Genomic DNA, 17,994 nt, shown 5'->3' with positions numbered 1-17,994 from the left:
GAGATATGGCACTAAGGAACATGATTAGTGGGCATGGTGAGGGTGGGTGAGTGATTGGACTGGGTGATCTTCATGGTATTTTCCAAACTTAATTATTCTATGGTTCTATGATAACAATTTCTGAGTTGGGAGCATTGTCTTTGGTGCAATGAAATGCACCAAAATGGGAAGTGAAAAAGACAGAGAAGCCCCTGTGCTATCAGTGCTGGGGACTGTCATCTTTGCCTACACTTGGTGCTAGCTCTGGCTTCTCCTCCCACTCCTGGTCTGGTGGCCAAATCCTGGGGTGAGGAACAGTCTTGCTGTGAAAGCTGGAGCCAACCTCCAAGGTCTTCTTTCTGCATTGTCAGCCTGGCAAATTAATTTTTCAGATCATGAGCTGAAACTCATGAAATTGTTCTTGTCTGAGTAGATTATGGAATTACTCCCATGCTAATCAATGCATTAATGTTACAGCAACTGAAAGTCCCATTAGGGTTTTGACAGCCAAATAAAGACACTGCGGTGGCTGTGCCAGACCTCACTCCGTGTCTGCAGCAGGTGGGAAGAGGAGTATGGCTGAAGCTCCCCCCTTTATTCCTCCTTCTGTGGGGGCAATAGGGAAGGCACAACAATATCCAGTGCTTTTCCTACTCTGCAACTCTCCGGCAAATATCCATTCCTGGGTCAGCTCTGCTGGTTGCAGCATCCTGCTGTGAGATCATCTAAGATTAGCACTACCCTTCTTTCTTCTTGAGGCATTGATGCCATACTGTGCAGTTTTGGACCATGACACATGTCCCCAAATACACGGTAAAGCAGAGTAGCCAGGACCCCAACAACAGATCCCTGGGGCGAGATGGGGCAGAGCACAGGAGCTGCAAGGCGAAGGGAAGGCTGCTCTATATTTGGGTGTGGGATCTGCACAGAAGGGCTAATCCTCTTTCCTCGAATTATCCATCCTGAGGATTAGAATGCGTTAAACCCCCTGGGCCTCCCCCGCTGGAAGGGGACAGGGTTGGGGGTGCAGGCAGGTTGCTGATGACTCACGGCTGCCGCAGCCCTGCTGTGCCCTCCTGGAGGTCACCGGGGGTCCAGACGCAGAGTGACACACGAGTGACGTGTGTCGAGAAAGGGAACGTGGTGGTGTCCCGATTAGGAGAGAACACAGAGCTTTATAAATAATTGCAGAGATGAGGGAGTGTGGCAGAAGGTAGGAGGAAGGACGGGAGATCCAAAGCTGCGCTTTCCCAAACTGAAAGAGCCTCACCAGACTTTTCCAAGTTCTGTCTTTGTTAATCAGAAAAATGAATGCTTTTTGGGTTGCAGCCAATGCATCTGAGGTGCTTCCAACCTACCTTCTCTGTCTGGCTCTGGAAATGTGGTTCTGGGGACAAGTTCAGGTTCATCTGTTTGGAGTGCGAATGAATCATTGTCAGTACCCCATTAAAATGTTGAAGGGAGGCCAATAACACAGCTCAGGGACAGTGTGTAGGAGGAATAGAATGTGAGGAGGGTGGCAGTCGGAATGGCACCAAAACCAAAACCGGGATCCACTGCTGGGCACTAGCTGGTCTGGGAGGCTGAGGTAGGTGGTACAAGTGATGATCTGAGTCTGGACTTGTCACGGGGCCATTGCTTTTCGTCAGTCTCTGGAAGCTGAAATCCATCTCAACAGTGCTATGGTACTTTCCTGCATTTAAATCAGTTTACTCCATTCCCTGCAGTCCATCCTGCATGACCCAAATCAGGGATTAGACGCAATTGTATTTTCCTCTTCCCAGAACTGAGGCAAATGGGAAGCCTCACCTTGATGTTCAGCATTCCCAGCATCTAGAGGCTGTCATTTAAATAACTTCAGAGCAGCTTCGTTTGAACGGGGCATAAATGACTGTGCTCCCACCTCCCGTTTCAGAAGGGAAATACCTTTGACTGTGCATGAGGTAAGAACTAGAAATCATCAGGAAAAGCCTGGATAGAAGAGAGAAAGAGCAGAAAGGGGGAAGACCATGGGAAACCTCTGCCTTTAACGTGAGCTAGTGCCTTTCCTCCCTGCATCAAGCATCCTCAATTTCCTATTTAACTTAAAGTCAACACATCTGTCACGTTAGCATCTCCCGCTGCCTGGTTCCCCTGAGCCACCCCCTCCCATCTGCTCTGCCTCCAGCCTCCCCCTGCTCCTATTGCTTTGTGCCTGGGGTGTGCGTGCATGCGCCTGTGTTTGCTGTTGCCTGATGGACTTTTCCACTGCTTCTGCTCCGGTACCTGGATGCAGGCGCAGTGGGATGATCGGCTTGGCTTGCAGAGCATTTACTTCTAATCTCCGGCAGAAAGGGGAGACCCTTTCAGGAGCAGCTCTGCGGGCTTGAAAGAGGAGAAATGGCTGGTGAATGGCTGCAGTGAGATATTTCGTAGTTCTGGTAAGAGATGATTTTCTCTTTGGTCCCTTTCTGGACAATCGGTCGGGAATTAGAAGTAGTAAGATTCAATGGGGTAAAAAAACAAAGGGAAAGGAGCCGAAAAAACAACAGAAAAGAAGAAAAAAAAATCAACAGTGAAGGCAGTTGTGTTTGTACTGAAGCTTTTCCAGGGGTCAGTGCCCATCAAAGCAATTTAATGACTATTAGTGAGAGGCTGGGAGGCGAGCAGATCAGACAATGCATGTGCCCAGGCAGTTGGAGTAGCTTTAACTCACATACTGTTTCATTGCCCGCTTGGAATCTTCATTTCTGTGCTATTTCCAGCTTGGTCGGGGTCACACTGTGAGCTGATGGTCTGACACCAGCGGTGCTCCCGTGGGGTGATAATCCTGGATGAGCTGCTACCCAAATGCTGCTTCTCTGTCCTTTGCAGGAGTTTTGGAAGGTCATGAATTCGTGCCCCTAAGTTGATGCATAAAGCCTGTCATATTTTCTAGCTGATAAACTTTCTCCATTGCAAAGTCTGTGTTTTTCCTTGAAACCAGCCCCTTAGGCATTGAGAATATCTGGTATCTTGGGAGCACAGATAAAGATGCTTGGAAGGAAGGGTCTGGCTGGACTATACTGCTATGTGATATCCTGAAGGAAAGGTCTGTGAGTCGATTTAACTCTCATGACTTCCCCAGTGGGCTTTCTGCACCTAATAGCAGAGCTCTGACACCAGGGATGAATTTAGGGACCTTGCCTCAAGAGGATCAGGGAATAAAAAACCTAAGAGCAGCCTTAGTAACCTGGTGGTATCGAATCCGCAGAGCTGTACATAATGTTCCTCTGCTGAGAAAAAAAAAAAAGAAGAGGAAAGGAAAGGAAAATTAATAGAGTGACAAAGCTTTGGCTATTTTGCTGACAGTACACAGCTATGACCTTCTGGGCAGACCTGTGTTCCAACCAAATGCTGGTGCTTTGATCCAGCACTTCCTAAGGTTATTTAGTGAGAGGAGGCTTTTGAAATCTTTTGGCTTCATGACAGCAATGCAAATTCTTTCTTGATTTATTTACAAGTGAAATAAATAAATAAACAAATAAATAACATTCCTGAAACACTCCTGGAGAAAATAGCAGGGGTGATTTGTTTATAAACATGTTCCTCTCCTGGAGTGTTCATAGAGAAACCTCCACCTGCAATAAACTCACACGTGTTGTGCTCCCTGATGGCAGGTACTTGGGGTGAGGACTCTGCTCCTTGTGCTCACTTGTGAGCAGCCTTGGCGTTTCAAGCACCAGTTTCATTATACTTAAAGCTCTTTGTCTTCTAAGCAGCAAGTTTTGGCTTTGATTTTTGTTTCTCGTGGGCTTCAGGGCGACAGTCTTATGTGCAAGATCTGTGTCTTGTGAACAGTGGGTGAAGTGCATGCAGGAACGGGGAGTGAGCTTTGCATGACTGAATCCCTGTCTTGTGTAAGGAGAGAGTGCAGGAACTGCCAAACATGTTGTCTTTGGAGAGCTGGATGACTGCATATGGAGGGAAATCTTGAATAAAGCAGGGTTTGTTTCCCCTGAAGATCACAGAGTTTCTTTGCTATTTGTTGTGCATCTGTGCACCTGACATTTCCCCCACATTCAGCCCGAGCCGTTGGTCAGTGGTGACTGTGCTTTCCTGATCTCTGCTGCAGTGCTGCCTGGCAGGGTTAATTTCCCCTGTGTGATTAATGGCTCTGTAACATTTATAAGGAGAAAATCCTCATACTCATCTGTGGTAATGTTGGTACATCTGCCGAGAGTCCAGGGCCAAATTAATATTGCCGTACGCTAGATGTATAGATTTCTTTATCATCTCAAAGATATTTCCTGAGGGATGCTGATTTGATATTGGGGAAGAGAAGGACAGACACTGAAGTCTTTGGCTGAGGACTTCTGCTTGAATTTCAGTCTTTTCTCATGGACTTTTGGGCTGCAGAGGCTAGATTTCTCCAGTGAAAAATCCACCTTGTAAAGGCAGCGAGTTGCATGAGATCCTAAATGGAGAATACCTGTATCATTCTTGTGAAGACACTTAACATCAATGTAATTATCTCTTCTGGACAAGGTAATCAAGGAGATGGAAGATGAAACCTTTCTTTGCCAGGGAAAATTCCACAGTACTTGACTGACATTGGATTCCAGTCACCTCGTGCTTGTCTGTCCAGATTTTTCTTACCACATCTGTTAAGTTATTGCCAGTTATTTGTGTTTAAAATGAGGGCATCCTCCTGCACAACCCATCTGCTCAGCATCTTTGTTCTTCCTATGCAGTCACGACTTTGAGATCACGTTTATGCCAGCAGATGCATGCTGCTGTTTGGCGGTAGAAGAAAGCTGGGGAGCAAGGTGGCCTTGTGAATTCGTTTGTCTGAGATGAATTAGAAGGAAGGACTGGGTCAAAAGAGGGTGTAGAACCCTTATAGAAGAGATTAGAGCCTGGGTAAAGGAGCCTGGAAGTTCAGGCCACTTGAAGGACAAATAGCTTTTTTCCTAGAACTGTCCTATAGATGCTTATGATCAGACTTAAGAGATTCCACCACGTCTAAGGTGACCCAGATCTCCTGTGCTTGTTCTGGAATGCCTTAATCCCAGAGAAAAAAAAGAAGTCAAGGCTTTTCTTCTTTGGAGGTGGATGAAATGTGAAAGTGTTTTAGAGTATTTGGATTTGCCACAGTGAAGCATAAGGGTTACTGGCTTTCAGAGTTGCTTGTTGCTCTTCTTGGTATTACAGACTGGGGATATGGCTGTAGGTATGGAGGGATAGCATAGATCTACAAAGCTGTGAGAGACATGGAGACAGAGTAGAGCTGCATACTGTCTCTTCTCATCCAAGACCCAGAAGACATCAGATCAAGACAACAGAAGCCAGATACAGGTCCAAGATACTTCTACCTGTCCTCTCAAAGGTGATGCAATCTTGTCCCATAACCTAAAATACCATCTCCAAATAACAAGAACTCCTATGGCTGACATGGCTTACAGACCGGAACTGCCCTGTGTCCATTGCTTAAATCCATTTTTGAGAAATGCCTTCCTCTGTGTCTTGCCTTGAGGTTGTGGATGTCCTGCAGAAGACAGAGACCTGCAGAGCAGGCCTGATGCTGGATGAGCTCCTGCAGGAAATGCCGCAGGGCTGTGTGACAGCTGCTTCTGTGATTCAGTGCTTTGGTTAGATTCGATGTTTTGCTGTGATTCACAGCAGCTCTTGTGAAGTTCATCCACTCTCAGCTGGGTGATGGATGTGTTTGTTCAGGCTTTGGTTCCATCTGTGATGCCAGCACAGCTGTTGAATCCTTAGCTTCATGTCCTCCTGAGCTGACCGTTAGCAAGAGGAGTAGATGTCCTCAGGACAAGGCAGCCCCAGTGTCACCACTCAGCACCCCTGGAGGTTCACAAAAAAACCTTCTGGTGTGCTTTAGTTAGGAGAACTTGTGGATGAGGTGTTAAATGATTTATAGCAGACCCAGATTGAGAAATCCCAGTGGTTTCTTCTCCTGAAACGTCTGCTACTGGCTGCTAGCCAAGGTTTTTGGCATTTGGGAGGAGCTGAGGAGCCTTTCCTTTTGCGATAGCCCCAAATTGCAAACTTTGATGGAGGCCCAGAAGGAGCATGGAGCCTACTTCCAGTGCACATGTGACAGATCCCACCATAACCACTGCCATCCACGAGCCCTTCTGGTGACTGTGGCAGTGCTCTGAGGTCGTGCCATCCTCTGGAAAATGAAGGTATGTTCTTAGATCTGGTGAATTAAAGCAGATAATTTGTAATTAATCTGGCATTTATTATTTATTGTTAATTACATCTGCTTTCGGCTCTTTTTTCGTTTTCTCTTAGATAAGGATAGTTAGGGTTGGCTATTAGGTTCTCTTTTATTATGCTAGGAGGAGATGATCTTTGCTGTAAGGAGCTCAAGCGCCATAAATCATCAGAGAAGGTTTTGTGCTGCAGAGCCAGCAGGTGCCAGGCAGCACGGGCATCCCCAGCCCTGCACTGAGATGTTAGGGACTTTAGGGGCAGTCTGAGAGACAGCAAGGAGCACAGCAGCTTGGGGAGGGTGCAGGACCCTGATGGTCTCATAGGAAATGCTCACAGATTAGAAAAATCCTGCATTTGCCCCTCTGCCTGCTGCAAGTTCTGCAAAGTTTTGTCCATAGACAAGATTTATAAAGAGAGAAGTGGGCGAGAGCTCAAGCCCTGCTGACTCATGAGTCCAGGCTGCTGAGCACAGCAATTTCCAATCCATAAGCAGGAAATAAAGCAAGATTTACACCTGGAAGGCAATAGAGAAGCTGAAAGAGAGGAATGAAATATAAGGTGCCCCAAAGAGACGCTGTGGCAAGGGCTCCTATTTGGCTTTCTTGCAAAGGAGGAGGGAGGCAGCCAGGGCTGGTACCCGCTGTTTCAGGCCATGCTGCTGATTAAATATTGAAAGGGTTTTCTTGTTGCTTGAAAGCTTCTGTCTGGATGGAAATGAAGTTAACACGAGGACAAGTTAGTGCTGGCGCAATTAGTCTGTGCTTAAATAGGGCTGTCCTTACAGAGGCCAAAAATAGCTTTGTGGTTTTTAGCATAAAGGTGTTGTTAAAACGTTGCTTTGGGTTATCCTCTTTCTACTCTGACCTGTGGGGCAGCACAGGGGGGAGAGGGGATGCCATGGGCATTTTCCAGCTCTCAGCTGTGCATGGCCAGGAGCCTCCTGGGCTCTGAGGTTTGGTTCCTTGTTTTCTGCACCTGTACAATCAATCATGTCTGCCACAACTCAGCTAAATACTACTATAATTTGGTTGTAGCATCCTATGGTAAGGGCCTCAGTAAAAATGCCTGTGAGAAGTCATATAAGCTAAGCTTTGCTTTCTTGCAGCCTAAGTGACATTGGACAGTATTTGCTTTAAGGTTTGCAAAATCCAGCATGGAACATATTAGCTAATTTTTTAAGTGGAAAGGGAGAAAAGACAGATCACTTTTATCTTTCCTGTTCAGACTTAGGTCTGCAGCAGAATTTGCTGTTCATGACACATTTCCATTATTCTTTAGAACTAATTGAAAGTAATTCTGAAACTTGATTTCAAAAATTGCATTAAACAGTTCAGCTTGTGCTGGCCCTAAGTGGTTTTTAATGGCGTTATGTGATCATCGGTAATTGCACTTGATTAGAAGCACATATAACAGGGCTGATGGATGAATTCTCAGCAGTTACAACTGGATTCATGCACAGCCCTGAGATTCTGATCCATAAATATCTGAAACCAAATTAAAAATCCAGATTGGTGTTATTAAAATGGGATGTGTGTTCATGGAGAAAGTTATTTAATAAAATTTTGGCATCTTTTCTGTTCTTTCTGAGTGTCTAGTGTCGCCTGTTCAGATTCAATTCTTTTTTCCTAATTGTAATAAAACAATTGTCTTCATACTCAGAAATATTCCAGCTGGAAAACTTCCAAAACAAAATATTTTCTGTAGCATTTGAAAATCAAAATCCTGAAACTGATCTTTATTCCTACAAAACCGAGATCAACCATTCAATTAAAAACCATCCAGATTTTCCATTTCCGAACAGTGTGCTGTCAAATGCAGGAGCTGATAGCACTTTCTCCATTCCTAAGGAAGTTATTTAATTAACTGTTAATTTTTTTTTCTCATACCTGCTATGAAACAGTGCCATGATTTTGGCAGGCTGACAGCACTTGAGACCAGACAGCTCAGCAGAAGAGTGTATGACACACAGGAAAGAAAACACTGCCTCCTACATCTGTACTACACAGGTTTTCCCTCGAGTGGGAAGTAATACAAGCTCCATCAACCCCAAAAAGCCACAGGAAAGCTCCCCAGGTTACAGTTCATCTCTTGACAGGTGTTTCACGGGGGCCTTGATCCCCCTGTGTGTCTGCCTTGCTTGGGATCAGAGTGGTTCCTTTTTTGATGCTCTCTCCAATTCCAGCAGGTCAGCAGCACAGAACGAGGAGCTTCTCACCCTGCCAGCTGGTGGGTGCCTGCCCATGGGGTGCAGAGAAGAATGGAATTGCTTCCCTGCTTGCCTCTGGCTGCTGAGTTAATTAGTGGCCGAATCTAGGATGCTGGGAAAAAGACATTACTAATTTGAGCATGAATACTGCTTGGAGCTGGGATGGCGTGGAATTAATTTTGCCCCTGTCATTAACGAACATCAGTTTCAAGATCTATTTCCAAATGAGCATCTGAGGAGGGGATGCCACATCTGCTTCTATTGTGAGACTCATCAAGGAGGGGAAACTTGCTTGCTCCAAGCAAGAGAGATCAGAGTAAGGCTCCTGAGGGATGCCTGGAGATAAGCAGTGTCACTGCAGAAGTAGAGGCTCTCTCTGACCACCCACATGTGCACATAAATGCAGAGATCTCTCAAGATCTCACATGCAAAGGACCCACAAAGCCTTAAGTACTCTGTCAGGAGAGACCACTCAGGCATGCACCAATTTGGAGCATCCCAGTGAATATGCATGTCCCTGCAGCTGGAAAAGAGCTGTACACAAATGTTCAGAGAAGTAGTGACCATTTAGCCATGGACTTGGCTCCATGTTAGGGTCAGCACCATTTTTTCCCTGCCTGTTCCAGGTAGACAGATGTTTTCTTCAGTGGTGTTCTGAAGGCTGTAAAGTGGTTGGATCAGGGTATCACTGCCTGCTTTTGTCACATGCTCTTTCTGAAGAATATTGGATATAACAGCCTCTGAGCAGGTGAAGGGTGAAAGGGGGAGTGAAAAGGGGTAAAAGGGGTAAAACAGAGTTGCTTGTTCAGTTACAGAGCACAAAGGAAGGCTTTTCTTTCTTTTTTCTCCAGCAGTTGCTGAGTCAAATGTGCATGTCGAAGTTTACTGAAAGAGCCTTTTCTGCATCCTCTTATGCAAAATGTTTCTTGCTCAAAGATAGAGCCAATTATTGTGCATGCATTTACCCAGTTCTATGAGCCTGCCTGGCTTGTATCTATATTTCATGAGCCTCAGCTCTCCCCGAGGCTTGCCGCACTCTGCTCTGCCTGCAGTGAAGGGCTCCTGCACTGCAAAAGCAACAATGACTCAAGCAAAATGCACAAACAGATGAAACTCTCTGTGTTTACCTCCCCTGGTGGCCTGGCCTTATCCCTTTTAATGCTGGGTGGCATTTGGATGCTCTTTCAGAGCCTGCCAGGCCAACCTGCCACTGGGTTGATGAAGAAAGCAAGCTGCTCTTCACGCCGTGTGCATCTTGCCCTTCAGCCCCACAAATATTGCAGTCAGGAAGCTTTGTCTGACCTCCAGCCCCAGGTTGAATTTCAGGCTTTCACATCTGCTGTAAATGTCCCAAAACATGGCCAAGTTGATTTCTCATTTGGTGCAACTGGGGACAGATCAGCAGGAACTCAGCACTCCAGCTTTGTCCTCTGGTTTGCTATGCTTGAGAAGTTGACATGTGGTTTTTTGACTCACTGATTTCTTTGAAGTTTTCTTCTTATTCCCAGTTCCTTATTACCTGACCAGTTTACACTCTTCTTGTTCTTGAGCTCACATTGGATGAAGTAGCATTTTTTCTGTTCATTTTCTCTCCCCCTGCTCACTGTGCAGCCTGGTCCAGCTGGGTAGGGAAGACAGATCATTTGTACCATCCAGTGTTGCCAAATTCCTTCATGTAAAAGAGAAATTCCCCATCCTTGGAGAGCACGTTCCATCTCTCCGCTCAACTTTCATCCAAACATTTTATTCACAAAGGGGGAAAAAAAAAGATCAATTCTGGACAAACTGGAAATGTTTGAGAAGCAACTGTTCCCTTCTGCCCATTTTCCATTGAAAAAGACTGAACCAACTGCAATATTCTGAACCTCTGGGGAGAATCTGATAAATTTTGAAGAAAATATTGACTGATATGAAGAAAAAGGCTTTTTTTCCTTTTTTTCCCCATAGAAAACTGGACAGTCTTCTAGCCCTTTCTCCCAGATTTATCTGTCTGAATAACAGAAACAGACAAGCAAGGTGGACAAAATAGTTCAGACTCATTTTGTAATGGCCAAGCCTATTCCACTGGTTTCCAGCAGACTCCTTGTTTGCTGGGCATCCTTAGAATCATGTGAAAGAAAGGAGTGTCTGCAGAGCTGTATTCTTAGAAAGAATGCAGAAAATAAAGATAAGGCTGTATTTCTTTCAGCAGGGTGTGGGCTTTCCTATGGTGCTCCCCTTTCTTTCTATTGAATTTACTTTAGGATTGAAATATCCTGAACCCAATTGTACCTATGTGATTTCTTTCTCTTGCCTTTATTGTAGAAAGAACAAATTACTCATCAGGGGCACATCTTCAGTCACTGATAATGCAGTGTGCTATCCTTCCAGTTGAGATCAACCCAAAGCAATAATCACATTTATCTGTATGATGTGTATCTCTGAGATCTGCCATTCCCATTACTATGCGATCCAAACCCTGGTGATTTTATGACTGCTAATAAGCTCCATAATTAGGAATCTAATTAAATATCCTCTAATATTCCCCTTCTCTGTGTTGATCAGCTCAGGGGCTGCTTTGGATTCTCCATCCCCCACTTCATGCAGCCTTGTGCTGGAAGTGAAGCACGGATGCTTTTCTCATCCTTTGAAGTCTATCAGATAGTGCTCATCAGCATCTCAGAGCTCAGGGACAAATAGACCGACAGCATGAGCCGATGGGGCTGGAAAGTTTCTGCAAATGATAGCAAGTGCATTAAGAAAAAATCAGACAGAATGTCTGAGTGAGAAAGGAGCCAGGAAGGGCAGGAAAGCCTTGGCACCTCCCAGCAGAGAGAGTCAGCAGCACCCCAACCATCTGTATCAGAGCAGCTGGCGATTTGTCAGGCTGGTGTCAAAACTGCTCTGAGAAGGCTCTGATCTGTGGGTGCTGTGCAGAAGGATCAGCAGTTTTGCCTTCACTTGGCAGCCAGGATTACTCTACCAGAAGAAATCAACTCTGTCCATGAGCCAAGGGAGCTCTCTGCATGATGCCAGGCTGCAGGAAAACCCCTTGCTGCACCAGCCTGCAGGCAGTGCTTCCCTCCTGCCATGCACCTCTGAATGCTGCCCAAGACCTGGAGCCATCTTGCCTCTAACCGAGCCTGAGCTCCAACAAATGGCTGCCCAGGCATGCATTTTTCAAACTGTTTTCCTACCCTTTCCATATTTTACAGAAGAACCATACGTAATACAGGAGCAGAAGTAGCCTGAATTCAACTCTCCTGGCATAAATTGCGCTGACGGCAGTTTGACTTTAACTCCCATCTGCACTGTCGCGTCCCTACCCACAAGCATGAGTCACACTGAGCAATAAATAATAGCTAAATCCTTCCCCTGCCTCAACAGGTGGTTGTGAGGATTTTCTCTCTTGTGTGCAGATGAGCTATGTTACGGTCCATTCTGATAATATATTGAATCTATTAATTTTTGGAGATGAAGATTTTTCATCATTAATGTCCATCCTGAACATGGGAATTTATTAGGCTGTTTGGGAGGCAAACATACAGCCTTCTTACTACTATAAAGTGCTATGCCTAACTGCATATATTCTGCCCTTTTACTGCCTCAAGGTAACATCAGTTTCCAAGGCTGGCTATTCCAGATAGCAGTACATTTCCTCTCCCTTTCTTTCTGTCCTTCACCCTGCCTTGTCCTACCTCCCTTGCTATATCTCACGCTCCTCAGCAGCTGCTAAGACTCTTTTGAGTTGAAAGCCTCCTCATGGGTATAAAACACAAGATAAATGCAGTGTTGCTATATATGAGGTCTTGTATTGCTGTTAAATCAGTGCCAATATATTCCAGACCCTATGTGCAACTTGAGTTTGCACAGCTAGTGAGTGAAAATAAGATCTATCTATTTTTGTGATTTGCTGTGAGATGCCTGTTTCAAAACCACGTTCTTCAAAGATCTGGGCATCTGAGGTACTCTGCATGCAGTTTGCAGCCAAGACAAGCTTTGCAACTTGCTTTCTTAAAGAAGAAAACATCATTCATAGTGTGCATATAGCAAATACAATAACCACATTATGCTATCTGTTGGATGATCCTGGATACTACAAATTTCAGGTCTCCTTAGTAATATTTCATAACAGGAATGGTCAAAGCAATCAAAATGCAATGAAAATAGATGGAGCAAAGCCAATTACTCCCTTACTTTCTCTGCTAAATAACCTTGAAAAGAGTCTCAGAGTGAGCATCTCTGCTGCTGGTTGTGCTTCTATTTCTCCACAGGTAAGGTGCATAATGAGCAGTGCATCTGCAATTTTAAAAGCTCTTATGGCCCCACAACAATTGCATTGGAGGGTCATGCAAAAAGAGAGAGAGATGCTGGATTTGGTTTGAGAATCACCACTCTTATTTGAGCTAGCTCTTAGCTTTGCAATAACTACATTTCCTGAGACTATTTTCTTGTAGCCCCAGAAGGATGGACAAGTAACAACCCTGTTAAGGAGCACAGTGGAAGCATAAGGTTGGCTGTGACAGGCTGCAGCACGGGGGATTTCTTGGAATGAGCCTGTGCACTGGCATGGGCAGTGACTTGGTACACTTCACTGGAGCTGGCAAGCAACTGTCTCCTGAGACCAATGCCTGAGCACCCTGGGCTGGAGAAGAGCAGTTCCAAATAAAAGGAACTGTTCCCTGCAGGGAAAGCACTCAGCTGGTGGAATTCTCTGCTAGAGCCCTTCCGTAACACACTCTTAGAAAGCAAGAGAGGAAAACCTTGCAAGTGTTTTTGTTTGAGATGCATTCAACAATTTGTCCTTCTGTCTCTGGTTTGTGGAGGAGTTTGTCAGTCCCACAGGTGAACCCAGGGAAGAGAACAATGCGGTCATTTCCTTTGTGAGATAGGAAATGATCATAGAATGGTTTGGGCTGAAAGGGACCTTAAAGACTAATGCCAATCTATGCCAATCCCATACCATGGGCAGGGACACCTCCCACTAGCTCAGGCTGCACATCCAGCCTGGCCTTGAGCACCTCCAGGGATGTGTGGCACCCACAACTTCTCTGGGCAGCTGTGGCAGTGCCTCACCACCCTCTGAGTAAAGAATTTCTTCTGAATGTCTAATCTAAATCTACTCTTAGTTAAAAGCTGTTACCCCTTGCCCAATCAATACGCTCCCTAATGAAGAGTCTCTCCTCATCTTTCTCATAGGTCCTCTTTAAGTACTGAAAGGATCTGGGCAAAAAATGATTCTGTGGCACAACTGCCCTGAAGACTATCAAGAGAGTAGAGCCAAAGTGAGGGGGATCCTCTGGTTTTGGCAAGGCAGAAAGGTGAGAAGCACAAGAGCAGGGAGTGCTGGAGGGGCACAGACACAGTAGACCTTTGACACCGCTGTGTTAGCTGGAAGCTAATGAATGAAGAATGAATGAGGTATTTAATAAAGATACTTGCTCAAATCAAACTTCTGAAAGAAAGCAGCATTTAGAATTCACTCAGGGTTGCAACTGCTTTCACAACTCTGCCACTGGAGCAAATCTATTCATCACAGCCCTGTATTAATGAATGAGTTAATTAAGTGGCCCATTATTTAATAACACAGATTGCAAGTGTGATGAAATAGAAATCCCCTTTGTAGCTAGAGTCACATCTTTGCCAATGAGCTAAGCAGTTCATAGTTAATCAGGCGTGCTTGCTGTCTGACACAGGGAGAATTTGCTGAATCGTGGGCAGTTTGTAATCAAGGTTATTTCTTACAGTCATCTCTGGGACCTTGTCAGGAACTCCAGGCCCAGGAAGGTTAGACCTTGTAAGCTGTTCAAGGGCAAGTACACCTGGAAGCGTCAAACTCATTAGAGGGCACCAGGACACTGTTATTTCTGAATCAACACCAAGATACCTGCAGTTTTATGCTGTTAGGTGCGCTGCTGCTGAAGAGATTGGTTTATTAATAAGCAATAAAGTGTAAGAGACTCTAGCTCTCTAAGATATTGAAAAAGACAATGACATAACAGAAACTTGGATTCAGTGTTTGACACTGATGTGGCTTCCCTATAATCTTGGGTTAGCTTCTTGGCCTACATCTATAATGGGATATCTGGAAGCATTGCTTGATACCCAGGTCAGGTCTCGTGCCTCAGCTCCACATTAGGAAGAGAGATATGGGGCATCAGTGCCCACCATCATCTTGATCATGGTGTCAAAGATGGATGCAAAAGTTAGAAGGAGATCTCAGCTTGGCTGATCTGTAGGGGGCCTGTGGCTATGGGACATTTCAATGCCCCTGTGAAGCTTAGGTATCTTTGCCTCAGGTTATGATGTAAAAAACAAACCTAAGTACTTTTCCCTGATTTATGTGGAAATACAAGCACTGTAAGCTGCTTAGGCACTGCGATAATGGCACAGTAGGGGGAATAGATGATTAGGAGAGGCTTAGAGGCCATGAGTATTTCCTCTGCAAAAAGATGTTAATGTCAACAAGGTGGCTGAATTCCAGTTCAGGCATATGCATTGCTAAGTTTTCTTTGCGTAAAATACCATCTCCACAAAATTCTGGTGCTTGAGACCATACCCTCCTCCCACCAGTCCTCCTGCTGTGATTCTCTTCCATCATCCCTGGGTTTGTTCTTTTCCCCTTCACCTCCTCCTTCTGACTAAGACTTCAGCTGTGATTTCTCCCTCCTTTTGCTCCTTGAAGCAAGTCTGTTCATTATTTATTAGCTGCCGTACTCTTACACCATCTGTCTCAACTCATTATCCATATTCAGCTTGTCAAAATGACCTTTTATGGCCTTTTTCTGGCACCCTAATGTGTAGTCTGGCCCTCCTTATATAGCTTTGTGCTGCTACACCATTACTTTCCAACTCCTACTGTTAGTGTTCCTCTGTCTCAAGAACACCCAATTTACTATTCTATGTTCTTAAATTCAGAAAAGCTGTTTATTCTGCTTGACTGATGCTTGTTCCTTGTTTCATCTGCTCCATATTCACTGTGCCAGCTTGCTGCAGCACATACTGTCTTAGATACGACCTTTAAAGCATCAACACAAAAATATAAAATATTATAAAATATAATCTCCCCCTTACAACTGGGGGACTTTCTGTCCCTCCATTCATAATGTAACATAGTGGATTATAAATTCAGCCCTCAGTCACTCTATTGTGAAAGTCACCACCACATAAGGTGATGGGATTTCAGTGCCTGAAGCACTGGAAACCAGGAGTTTCCCCCAGCACACTCTGGATGGGACAGTGGGAAAAAGTGTAATGGCAGAACTTTTACCCCATGTGTCCTATCCGTGCTGCGGGGGAACAATCAGCAGGTGCCACCTGCACTGCTGAAAGCCAGCTCTGTGAACTGAGTGATTTCAAGTCAATGACTCAAACACCTTGCTTTTCTTTAACTCACTGCGACTCATACAAAACTCGTTACAGATAGCTTGCTCAATAAGCTCCACAGAGAGTTTTTGAACCTGTGCTACAGACCTATCAAACAAATCCTCAATAAAGACGTCTTAGGAGAAAATGCTTTTTATTCTTAGTCTCCACTTAGTGCAGTGTTCTCCCGGGAGGCCCCAGCAAAACACAGCTCTTTATCCAAAGCTCAAAGCAAGGTCTGCTTAAGGCACCTGTTACAGACAAATGGGGAAGCTTTGCATTCACATCTCCTGTTGTCCAGCCCTTGTTAGCCTCCTGTATGTATTCGCAGGTACAGCTGATTGTTGTAGCAATAAACACAACTTTACACATGAAAACCCTATATAGCCCTATATTGGCATGCTCATATGCATAAACACTGTGTAGCTCATCGCAAAGTAGCTCAGTTTTGCTCTCAACTACAATGTCAGTTGTTAGAGAACTCATATGCCTTGATTTCTTGAGATGAAGCAGAAAAAACAGCTGCTGACATTCCTAGAGATCAAAGGGGTTTCTGACCTTGAGCTGTGCTCTGGTCCTCTCAAGAATACTTGATGACCACAGTTTCATTTGGACATACTTTTTTAGGACAAACATCGCTTCTATTTTTGTGGGATGGGAGGAATAAGAGGGAATTTTCTCTCTTATAGGTGTATACAGCCCTCATTCATCCATCAGCAATTGTATATAAACTTATCTTCCAAAGGCTGATCTATATTTCTCAAGAGGCCGGATCTTCAGTGAATCAAATCATCCTGAGTTATTGACCGGTGTTCAGCAACCAGGGGTCAGTTCTTCAGGTGTCCCACTGGGAGCTCCTCAGGTACTCTTTTCTCATCAGCACTTTGGGATTAGGATATTTGATGGAAAGAGAAGTGACTGCTGGAAACCTGCAAGTCATGCCAGTTTTGATACAGTCACCTCTGTTAGAGGTCAATGAATGTTTTTCCTGATTGATGTTCCCCATAACCATCTGCATCCAAAAGAGTCACAATCATATCCTCCAAAACTTTTCTCCTTATCTGATTATTATTTTGGCAGCAAAATACTGTTACAAAAAGTCAAGCAAGAATTACTAAGGATTATGGCTGAGCTCTAACAGAGATGGGTTTATAATCCTTCGGTATGAAAGGAGAGCTGCTGTGATTACTGAACAAAAGGTGCTATTTCTTCCACCACTGGAGCATCAATAACGTGCCAGGGCTTCCATCCTCCCCTGGCCATCTCCCACCTACTCTGAGCATAGTTTGGACCATTCATCCATATATTCAATCCCTGGCTCTGGATTTCACTTGCTTTCTACCTCTCTGTAACCAAGTCCCCTCATTCCTTTTTTTCTGACAGCCCTCACATATGAATCTCTCCATTTCTTGCCACTTTTCCCTCTGCAGGATTCCTGCCAAGAACTCAGCCTTGCCATCTGTCCAGGAAAATGATGATACTGCTAAGCTCTGTTCTGGATGTTGAATCATATAGCTGGAGCAGCAGTGTTAAGGTTAGCCAAAAAATAAAAAATCCCAAACAGAATAATAACAAAACAAACAAACAAACCCTGAAACTGATTAATCAGTGGGAAAAAAGTCTTTTTCTGCCTCACACCAGAGATCAGATACTTTTAGTCATATGCTTACTTTTCCTATATTGTATTTCTCTACTTTCTCTTCTTAACGATACTCCTTAGGGAATACTATATCCATAAGGATAAACTGAAGAGTTTCTGATGCCATTCTTGTTAACAAGGCAGTGATGAAACTTTGGGTTTTTGTGTCCAGCACTGAGGTTAGTGAGGACATGTGCTGTGTGTGATGGCAAGGCTTAAACCTTGACATCCTGTCTCGGATCAGTAGCTGCCAGTGTAAAAGGGCTCAAGGTTGTAATAGGCTTGTTGTGATGTGTACATTTGTCTCAAACTCTCATGCATCACTGTGAAGTGCAATTAAAGTAATCCAAGCCTGCAATCTTTATAAGAAGTCATGATTTCTCATCTAAATGCTAAATGGGGCTGCTAATAGGAGTGAGTGCAGCTCAGCTTGAGTGAAAGGATGTTGAAGAATGGGGTCTAAATCTGCCTGTGCAAATGGCAATGAAAGGAAGAAAGCAGTCTGGAGTATCCAAGTGAAGTACTGAAGAGCACTAAGTTACAGACTGCCTCTTGGCGCTGCTCCTTCTTCTGGGCAAGATATCTATCCTACAGACCAAAGAGGAGCCCATCCCTAACGTTATCACTT

Source organism: Centrocercus urophasianus, unplaced genomic scaffold (assembly GCF_019232065.1).
Source record: "Centrocercus urophasianus isolate 14NV4802_14NV808 unplaced genomic scaffold, USGS_Curo_1.0 seq_23, whole genome shotgun sequence".
Taxonomy (NCBI): domain Eukaryota; kingdom Metazoa; phylum Chordata; class Aves; order Galliformes; family Phasianidae; genus Centrocercus; species Centrocercus urophasianus.
This window is presented reverse-complemented; position numbering follows the sequence as displayed.